We start from the raw sequence: 11,473 nt of genomic DNA, 5'->3' as shown, positions 1-11,473 counted from the left end.
TACTGATGCTCAAGGATTTGCTTTTTGTTGGAACAGCAGGCAATGTTCTGACTTTTCTTGTTCAAATATAGCGACTGATGAGTCAATATTTTGCTGATAACAGGAATCCATCCATCATTGAACAGCAAAAATAAGGACAACAAGGAAAGCAGTAAATTAGTCATTTATATTTTTAAAACATTATTATGCAAATGCAGAATATAAATGCATTTCTTCTAAAACATGCCAAACATTTTCATCTCGCAGGGTAAAATAAAATTAAGAGAAATTGATCAATATCCAATTTTATGCTTCTGCACACCACTAATACAAAGAATAGACAGAGAGTTTCTTCACATGGTGCAGTAACAGTCAGATGGAGTTCAGCATCAGCAGAAACTGAACTTGTGGTGTGGTGAAAAATGCTTCAAACTTAGATGTGGCTGGAAAGAAAGTACAAATTCTCAAATGTGGACAATGAAATAACGTCACAGTTTCCACAACAGCAAGCATCCATCTGTTTTCTTGCAGACAAGGTGACTACACACAATTTTCCTCACAATACCAATCAATCAAATCAATTTTTTTTTTGCTAATCTTTGACTCTAATTATCCATCCATCCATCCATCCATTCTCTTCCGCTTATCCGGGGTCGGGTCGCGGGGGCAGCAGCTTAAGCAGGGAAGCCCAGACTTCCCTCTCCCTAGCCACTTCGTCCAGCTCCTCCGGGAGAATCCCAAGGCGTTCCCAGGCCAGCTGGCAGACATAGTCTCTCCAGCGTGTCCTGGGTCGTCCCCGGGGCCTCCTCCCGGTAGGACGTGCCCGGAACACCTCACCAGGGAGGCGTCCAGGAGGCATCCTGACCAGATGCCCGAGCCACCTCATCTGGCTCCTCTTGATGCGGAGGAGCAGCGGCTCGACTCTGAGTCCCTCCCGGATGACCGAACTTCTCACCCTATCTCTAAGGGAGAGCCCAGACACCCTGCGGAGGAAACTCATTTCGGCCGCTTGTATCCGGGATTTCGTTCTTTCGGTCACGACCCACAGCTCGTGACCATAGGTGAGGGCAGGAACGTAGATCGACCGGTAAATAGAGAGCTTTGCCTTTCGGCTCAGCTCCTTCTTCACCACGACGGACCGATACAGAGTCCGCATCACTGCAGACGCTGCACCGATCCGCCTGTCGATCTCCCTTTCTATTGTACCCTCACTCGTGAACGAGACCCCAAGATACTTGAACTCCTCCACTTGGGGCAGGATCTCATCCCCAACCTGGAGAGGGCACTCCACCCTTTTCCGACTGAGGACCATGGTCTCAGATTTGGAGGTGCTGATTCTCATCCCAACTGCTTCACACTCGGTTGCGAACCGCTCCAGTGAGAGTTGGAGATCACGGCTTGATGAAGCCAACAGCACCACGTCATCTGCAAAAAGCAGAGACGCAATACTGAGGCCACCAAACCGGACACCCTCAACGCCTTGGCTGCGCCTAGAAATTCTGTCCATAAAAGTTATGAACAGAATCGGTGACAAAGGGCAGCCTTGGCGGAGTCCAACCCTCACTGGAAACGAATCCGACTTCCTGCCGGCAATGCGGACCAAACTCTGACATTGGTCGTACAGGGACCGAACAGCCCTTATCAAGGGGTTCGGTACCCCATACTCCCGAAGCACCCCCCACAGAACCCCCCGAGGAACACGGTCGAACGCCTTCTCCAAGTCCACAAAACACTGGTTGGGCGAACTCCCACGCCCCCTCAAGGACCCTGCGGAGGGTGTAGAGCTTGTCCACTGTTCCACGGCCAGGACGAAAACCACACTGCTCCTCCTGAATCTGAGATTCGATTTCCAGACGGACCCTCCTCTCCAGAACCCCTGAATAGACCTTGCCACGGAGGCTGAGGAGTGTGATGCCCCTGTAGTTGGAGCACACCCTCCTGTCCCCCTTCTTAAAAAGGGGCACCACCACCCCAGTCTGCCAATCCAGAGGTACTGTCCCCGATGTCCATGCGATGTTGCAGAGGCGTGTCAACCAGGACAGCCCCACAACATCCAGAGCCTTTAGGAACTCCGGGCGGAACTCATCCACCCCCGGGGCCCTGCCACTGAGGTGCTTTTTAACTACCTCGGTGACCTCAGCCCCAGAGATAGGAGAGCCCGCCTCAGAGAACCCAGACTCTGCTTCCTCATGGGAAGGCGTGTCTGCGGGATTGAGGAGGTCTTCGAAGTATTCACCCCACCGAGTCACAACGTCCCGAGTTGAGGTCAGTAGCGCCCCATCCCCACTATACACAGTGTGGATGCTGCACTGCTTCCCCCTCCTGAGACACCTAATGGTGGACCAGAATTTCTTCGAAGCCGTCTTGAAGTCGTCCTCCAAGGCCTCACCGAACTCCTCCCACGCCCGGGTTTTTGCCTCAGCAACCACCAAAGCTGCATTCCGCTTGGCCAGCTGGTACCTATCAGCTGCTTCAGGAGTCCCACAGGCCAAAAAGGTCTGATAGGACTCTTTCTTCAGCTTGATGGCATCCTTTACCGCTGATGTCCACCAACAGGTTTCTGGAGTTGCCGACACGACAGGCACCGACCACCTTACGGCCACAGCTGCGGTCGGCCGCCTCGACAATAGAGGCGTGGAACATGGTCTACTCAGACTCAATGTCCCCCATTTCCCCCGGGACGTGAGTGAAGTTCTGCTGGAGGTGGGAGTTGAAACTCCTTCTGACAGGGGATTCCGCCAGGCATTTCCAGCAGACCCTCACAATACGTTTGGGTCGGACCGGCATCTTCCCCCACCATCGAAGCCAACACACCACCAGGTGGTGATCGGTTGACAGCTCCGCCCCTCTCTTCACCAAGACATGCGGCCGCAAGTCCGATGACACGACCACAAAGTTGATCATCGAACTGCGGCCTAGGGTGTCCTGGTGCCAAGTGCACATATGGACACCCTTATGTCTGAACATGGTGTTCGTTATGGACAGTCTGTGATGAGCACAGAAGTCCAATAACTGAACACCACTCGGGTTCTGATCGGGGGGCCGTTCCTCCCAATCACACCCTTCCAGGTCTCACTGTCATTGCTCACGTGAGCATTGAAGTCCCCCAGCAGAACGATGGAGTCCCCAGTGGGAGCGCTCTCCAGCACCCCCTCCAAGGACTTCAAAAAGGGTGGGTACTCTGAACTGCTGTTTGGTGCATAAGCACAAACAACAGTCAGGACCCGGCCCCCACCCGAAGGCGGAGGGAGGCTACCCTCTCGTCCACTGGGGTGAACCCCAATGTACAGGTGCCAAGCCGGGGGGCTATAAGTATACCCACACCTGCTCGGCGTCTCTCACCATGGGCAACTCCAGAGTGGAAGAGAGTCCAACCCCTCTGGAGAGGACCGGTACCAGAGCCCAAGCTGTGTGTGGAGGTGAGCCCGACTATATCTAGTCGGAACTTCTCCACCTCACACACCAGCTCGGGATCCTTCCCTGCCAGAGAGGTGACATTCCACGTCCCAAGAGCCAGCTTCTGTAGCCGGGGATCGGATCGCCGAGGTCCCTGCCTTCGGCCACCGCCCAGCTCACAATGCACCCGACCCCTATGGCCCCTCCCACAGGTGGTGAGCCCATGGGAAGAGGGACCCATGTTGTCCTTTCCGGCTGCGCCCGACCGGGCCCCATGAGTGCAGGCCCGGCCACCAGGCGCTCGCCTTCGAGCCCCACCTCCAGGCCTGGCTCCAGAGGGGGGCCCCGGTGACCCGCATCCGGGCAAGGGAAAACGTGTTCCAATGTTTTCCATCATCATGTGGGGTCTTTGAGCAGTACTTTGTCTGGTCTCTAATTATCACCAAATTTTTTTTGAACCTTTTTTTTAATAGTAAATTATGAATAAGTAAAACATTCAAACTGGCATTGAAAGGTTAAAATCCTGAAAATTATTTGATGTTCTATTGTTTTTAGCAGGTTTCAAGTTCATTCATGAAAAAAACAGAAAAAAATATTAATATATGATTAATATATGATTTGATAACTTTTTTTTTTTTTTTACACATGTATGTTTTGTAATGAACGTGTCCAGAGGGCAGTAAATTTGAGGAGGGCACAAGAGTAAACCTGGTGGATCAAGACTTTTACTTGTATTCACACTGCACACACTCATAGTATGCCCTGAATATGCCTGATTTTTGTTCCCTCGAGATCCAACCAATAGTACAACCCAAAAAAAAAAAGTAAAACAAAAAATGGTGCTATCTTGCCAGAAAGTGGAGAAAAAAATCCTGGCTCCATTTCTCTATATGGATCCACACCAAAATCTAATGAGGTCTATTTTGGCTCAAAAAACATTCTCCTGCCTAGTTTCATGAAAATCAGTTCAACAGTTTTTCCTCTTATAGACATCAACAAACAAATGGATGACAGTGAAAGCACAGTGAACATGACCTTTGACCATGGATGTATGTATGGATGTATATATGGATGTATGTATGGATGTATGGATGGATGTATGGATGGATGTATGGATAACCTTTAATTACTCTTACCTTGGTTATCGAAAGGTCTTAATTCAAGTAAGAAGGGTAGAAGTTTGACTTGTTAATGTTATTTCCCTGTTCCTTTATTTCTTTGTCAATGAAACAGGTTTTAACTAATGGATATTAACATCATAAATGTGCGAAATTCCACCTTTAATTTGATAAATGTTGTTCTTTAAAATATGAATTTGTCATCTGTGTTTAATAAATCTATGTTAAAGAATGCATCATTAACTGACTTCATGGTAAATTTGGTTATTTATCTGTCTTATTCATTCTGCAGGTTTGCTAAAGTCAGAGCCTCATCCTGCAAACAGGGGACCTCTTGTGTTCCAGTAGCGTAGCGTTTTACTTCCACTCCACATGTGCTTCGGTCTCCCTCTGCATGCATGTGCACGTGAGGCTGTTTTTGTGCTTACCAGTGCGTCTGCTTGTCCCTCTCTCTGCCTTCAGCTGGGCAAACCTGGAGGATTACATCACAGTTAAGAGAAAAGTGCAGTACTCGTCTTAAATTAATTTGAACTGAAAGCACGTTTTTGAGGAAATAAGGGGCTCATTGTGCGTACATGTTCATCCCAACACACCTCGTAATTCCTGCAGACCCCTGACCAGCTCTGCAACTTTTACAATAAAACGCAAAGCGAGCAATTAACATGCTAAGTGTTTTTGCAAGTACACCTTCTAAAACATGTGTGTGTGCTAATGTATCCTAACACTGGGTCAAGATGCTGTGTGTTGCAGCATTTAAGCACTGAGGATTAATGTGAAGTCACTTTGCCACTCTGCTTACTGCGCTTCTGTTTCTCAGAAAGAGCTGAGCATGATGAGGTATAAAAAAATTAGTGGGACCGTGTGTGTGTGTGTGTGTGTGTGTGTGTGTGTGTGTGTGTGTGTGTGTCTTTGTGTGTGTGTGTGTGTCTGTGTGTGTGTGTGTCTGTGTGTGTGTGTGTGTGTGTGTGTGTGTGTGTGTGTGTGTGTGTGTGTGTGTGTGTGTGTGTGTGTGTGTGTTTTGTCTCATGATAGATCTGGTTGGGTTGGGTGATGGTGGTCTGGCTTTAATGTAAACCAGATGTGGACCCAACTATTGTACCAACTGGAGGGAGAACGAAGATTGTGTGTGTCTGTGTGTGTGTGTGTGTGAGTGTGAGTGTGTGTGTGTGTGTGTGTGTGTGTGAGTGTGAGTGTGTGTGTGTGTGTGTGTGTGTGTGTGTGTGTGTGTGTGTGTGTGTGTGTGAGTGTGTGTACTGGTACATACTGAGTGCCAACACTGATTACCATTCCAGCGTAATTTTGCGTTGCACCAACCACAGTTGGCACAGGGTGGATACGGAGCTGGTTGGAATGAGCTCATTCTTCAGAGGACTGACCAACAAATCATATTGGTGGGGGCCAGCTTTTGGAGAATACAGATATTGTTTTGAGTGATTTAAATACATAAATAGATCAACTATGCCAATACGTAATGAGTCTGTTTGTCATTTAAAACCTAAAGGGCTGCATGTATTACGTTTCCTTCATTCATTCATTCATTCATTCACTCATTCACTCATTCCAGTGGCTTTTATCAGGGAGGCCAATTTGAAATCTATTGATATATTCAATCCCGCATTTTGTATCCGGCTGCCAATCTTTTCAAGTTGTGGTATCCTGTCCTGTCATATTTTCAGAAGCATCTTTGAGGGAGAAAGAATGGAGAGTCAGATGTTTTCCATCAAGACGCCAGGATGGAATGAATGAATGGGAATAGTCGTGGAGTAAATCAGAGTTCATTGCATACATTTCAATGAAACATACTCAGAAATGTATTCAAACCGCCTGTAAAGACTCTGTATAGTATATAAATTTTGGTGTCTGTGCCCTGACCTCAGTCTCCACAGATCCAGGCTTCTCTGTGTGGGAAAAGCAGCAGATGTTATGTGGCCATTCTTCAACCGGGCTCCTCCAACCGCTGTGGAAAATATACTTAACAAAGACTTTAGAGGGTTAAAATCAACAATCCACATGCCAAACCTTACTGAGACGTACCAACTGTGCAGCATTTAATGATTATCATACACACACTACAGCGGCCTCTTTTAAAATCTTCTTTAGCGTTGATAGTGAGCAGATACCCATCAGTGTGTGGATTTGTGTTTTAGGTTAGCGGTTAGTGCAGCTGTGTTGTAACAGCAGCGTAACGTGTGGAACAGGAACAATAGTAGTTTAGATGTAATCTCTGAAAGGAAGCTTAAATATCTGTTGGTGTCAGTGGTCGTTTGTCTCCCACCTGCAAAGAACTGGCAACTTATCCCAGTGTTTCCCCATTTCCTGTGTGTGACATTGACATGCTACAGTCCATAAAGATCGTATTGCAACAGAACATTCAAAATGGCAAAGACCTTCCCCCCAAAGGAAAATAAAATAAAATACATCCACCCACATGCATAATATTAACAGTAATATTTCAGCACTTCAGAAATCGGATGCATTTACGTATCAGTGTACATCTGACTGCACCTGTCAAGCAATAATGGGAAGAAAAATGACCTCAGCTACTACCAGGGACACGTTAATGAAAAGTGGTTTAGACTTCTGGCTCAGGTTAGCAACTCACTCAACCTCATTTTTTTCCCTCTGAAATTTTAAAACTTTTTAAAAAAAAGGCACCATTAAAATTGAAGAAAATCTGTGGGAGGAAAAAGAGGGCACCTTTACAACCTCATCTACTGGTATTTACAAGCGCATTTACACCTTCTGAACTGATCAGAGATCTGCTTCAGGATATAAGTTAGCAGAAATTGTTCTCTCCGTGTTTGTGGCGAGGGATGGATTGCTAAGTGTTCGTTTCTCTCTCTCTTTTTAGTCAGCACAAAGGAACTGATGTGCCATGAGTTATATATATATATATATAGCAGTATGAGTGAACAAAAGATGCACAGAATCATATTTTCACGAAATAATTTCACAGTGATGAAGGAGGTCTCTGTGCTGCAGTGTAAATGTGACCGGTTAATGAGAAAAGCTGACAGTTAATTGTCAGTGTTGGATGACGGCCACAGGAAAATAATGCTTAGCATAGAAGGGTATTATGAACAAACTATTATGAACATTGGATTATAGCAAAATTGTGTGACCGAATAATTTTCCACATGGAGCAACACCACTGCAATTTGTCTGTATCACAACCAGCCCTTCACTTAGTGTAATGTAGCCTCTGATGACCTCATACTGATGTTCTGGTGGTATGGTTGGTGCAAAAACTAGTGCAATAGTTCAGATCAACAAGGAACACACTGAGTCTTTCACTGCCGTGCATCTGCATCCTGTTGTAGTTCACTACCCAGTGTCAGAAACTAAAACCAAGTGCTCAAACAAAGAGCCACCATACTGGAGGAAAACTATGAGCTTTGTCGTCTCCGTCCGATGAAACCGCCAGGAAGTTTACAGGTCATCTCCAGCTCACACTCGGACTCTGTTTCAGCCACAGTTGTCACATTCTCACAGCCAGGATTGCTGCTGCCGCCACAGATCCAAAGAGGTGCCTCTCTGTCCCAAACACACACGGTCCTTCTTCTTTCTCTGTAATCCATTCATTCCCTGTTGGTCTTATTCTGGGATCTGGGCAGACAATAAATGGTCGCATACCTGACATGGAGAAGGGCCTTTTTTTGGTGGCAAAGAGAAAAGGAAAAAGTGACTTTTGTTCCTTCATTTAAACACAGTGAAATGTCATTCCGCTCCCACACCTACATCTTTATGAGTACATGTTGTATAATAGAAAAAGAGGATGCTTCCATCACAGGAAGGCCCCTTTGACCCCTGTGAAAATCCTGTTTGCTCCCTCATGTCTAAACACAATAGCTCCTCTTTAGCATATTGTTAAAAGAAAGAAAGCACTGTCAAACTCTTAGAAAGTAATCCAAAAATAGGTTTTACTCAAGAGCTACTGAAGGGAGCATAAAGAAAACTATCCAGTTTTTATTGGATCAGTCAAAACAAGCGAATAACGTGAAATCAAGCTTACTATGAGCATCGTATGAACACATATGTGAAATCTCAACCATCTCTGAGCCAATGTGGACCACTTACTCTGTCACCGGTTGAAAGTCACCAGTGGGTGTTTAATGCATGCACAGCAGAAAGTGAGTAATTTATCACTACCCATTTTGTATATGGAGGCCCAGTTTTACAGCTGGTGTCACATGGTGTGTGAGTGGATTTTACTGTGGAGGCGATAGAGGGTTAAGCCACCCTGAAATGAGCACACTTAGCGGCTCAACTGAATATGAAATTCATTTTGTAGAAGGTTTTGTGAGTGGTTTTCAATTAAAACTATAAAGAAAATATTGCTTTTTCATTTTAGGCTGGTTTTGAGGAGAAAGAATGTTTGTTTTTATATACATTCCAGCTGCGTTATAGTTCTGTTGCTTTACAGCATCTTTAGTGCCTGAAAAAAAATTTTTTTTTTGTGCACCAACTAAAAAAATATCAGCTATTCTCTTAGTTTTTACTTCATAAGGAAGACTGGTTCAAATCCCAGGTCACCAGTGTAAGAAAGGATCAAAAGTAGCTGATGTCACCAAATTGGAATCCATGCTTTTTTTTTCTTCTTCCTCACTATGACCCATAAAATCCTAAATTCATGAACTTTTTCTCTTATAGCTCACGTGCTGTGTGCAGAAAGTTCCCATCAGGCACTGGGGAGAGGGAAAAAGTGGACACAGGCTGTATATCACTCGGAATAGGATAAGATATCCTGTGTCCAACAACCGTATAATGATGGTAGATACTGCATGTTGAGCAGTGTAATATTTTATATGGATTTCAATTGACTGCAAAGGCAATATTATTATATTAGCCAAACCCCATGATACCACAGAGTTTTAAAAGAGTGCAAAGATTTCATCTCAGATCTCCATTGAGTATGTATAAGTATGGAATCCGATGGGAGCAGATAAGGATACTAGAAACTACTCACAGATGTAGCACAAAGGCATTAAGTCCATCATTGGCAGAATGACCATGTATTCTACACACAACACAAGGAAATGAGCAGAGAACAAACGCAGATTCACGAGACTTAAAGCCAACATAAACTATTAAAGTTCACTAATTACACCAAAAAGCAGCAAATTAGATTTTTTGGCTTATACTAAATGTTTCATTATGACTAAATGTTGATTCTTTTCATTTGCTATTTAACATGATGTGTTTTGTTTGGACTTTTATTTCACTCTCATGGCCAAAGCGATTCTCATTTCACATGCTATATTTTGGTTGGATTGTTTGTTCTTTTATTGCCAATATGATTCTACTTAACATCCTAAATTATTATGAACTCATAAGCAAATAGTGAAGATTTTAGAGATATTATTCCTCCACATCTGGACGGTGCTGTGGAGACATCTGCTTCAGACCGTCAGTCATTCCTGTGAAAAACAGGCTTCATTGCGGGACTGTCTGCCAGAGTAGACATGGATTTAGAAGAACTTTCCTTTTCACTGTCTCCTTGTTTTTGTGGGGTTTTTTGAGGTTGGAACTTTATAGAGTGATGAAATGAATCTTAATCGGGAGGTTTAACACTGCAGCTGCCTCACACATTGATCTGTGCAATAAACAAGAAAATGGTAGAAAAGAAGCATCATCAGGTTTCATACTTGATTTGCATAGAATAAAAAAAGAAAAATATAAATAACCACAACAAATATGTGTCATTTTTGATTGTTCTTCATTCTTGTGTCTGAGCTGGAAGGTCGTCCATGGTTGTGAGTCTTTTCATAGTGTGAAGCAATGTGTTTTTCTTTCGCATCACCCTGTAAATGAAGTGTAAATAAAGCAGAGTAAATGGTGCCCAGTCCACGCGCAGGTGAGAAGAACACTGTGGACCATTAGTGCAAACAAAGAGGTCATTTAAACCACAGGCCCCAAGTATTACTTCTCAGGTTAGTGACTGAAATCTGTCACTCTGATGATGCTGGGATTTGCCGCATTGTCGGTGTCATCATATTGGTAATATTGGCACCAAAAAAACAGGAAATTATGAATGATTTTCGGTCATTCATTCATCCTTATATCTGCTTCGTCTGCTTTTGTGGAGATTATCCCAGCAGGCTTACGATTTACAGATGGGCACGACGCTGGAGCACCGTGGAGCCACACAAAAGACAAACAATCGCTCACACGCTCACGGCTACGGACAATCTGGAACAATCAATTCACCTGAAGTGAAGTTTCATGGGGGTGGGAGGAAGCCGGAGAACCCGGAGAGAACCCTACGCAGACACGGGGGGAACATACAAACTCCAACTCGGAAAGACTCAAAGCCAGAACCTTCTAACTGCTAGGTGACACCAATGTGCCGCCCCTATAAATTTGAACTACAAAAGTTTGAATCATGCTCTCAGAAACGCTGACCTGCAAAGACAACGGACAATGGCATTGTTTCCCAACCTTTTATGCATAAAATTTTCATCTTATATAATTTGAAACCATTCTGAAAGTACTATTCAGTCTGGAATCACGCAAATTAAAAACGTTTTTTGATGAGAGTGTCTAGATTAATAGTAGTTTAAGCTAACACAGAGTCTCCTTCTGCTATAACTGAGCCTGGATTTTTTATTTTTGTCTGGCATGGGACTACAAACCTTCTGACAGATAAAGGAGGTAGCTATGCATGCACTGAGCTACATGTATGTGCAATAGGACATAATGAGTGGGCTGAGACACAGAGGTCGTCCATTGTGTCCAGGTCTGCGGTATGGATGGCTGCAGCTGCAGCCACTATGGTGCTGCATGCTGGGGCTTTGATGTGCAGCTAATCCCAGAGCAGATGGTGTCAGAAAGGGAAAGGCGACAGGAAATAAAATCATTATGGGATTAAAGACACGGAAATTAAGATAGGTGGAGATAGATCACAGATGAACAGAGCAAAAGAAAAGCATCTGTATTCTGTGGATCTGACTTAAATATGTGTGTTTATTTCTTGCTTTGGA

Source organism: Antennarius striatus, chromosome 2 (genome assembly GCF_040054535.1).
Source record: "Antennarius striatus isolate MH-2024 chromosome 2, ASM4005453v1, whole genome shotgun sequence".
NCBI classification, from domain to species: domain Eukaryota; kingdom Metazoa; phylum Chordata; class Actinopteri; order Lophiiformes; family Antennariidae; genus Antennarius; species Antennarius striatus.
This window is presented reverse-complemented; position numbering follows the sequence as displayed.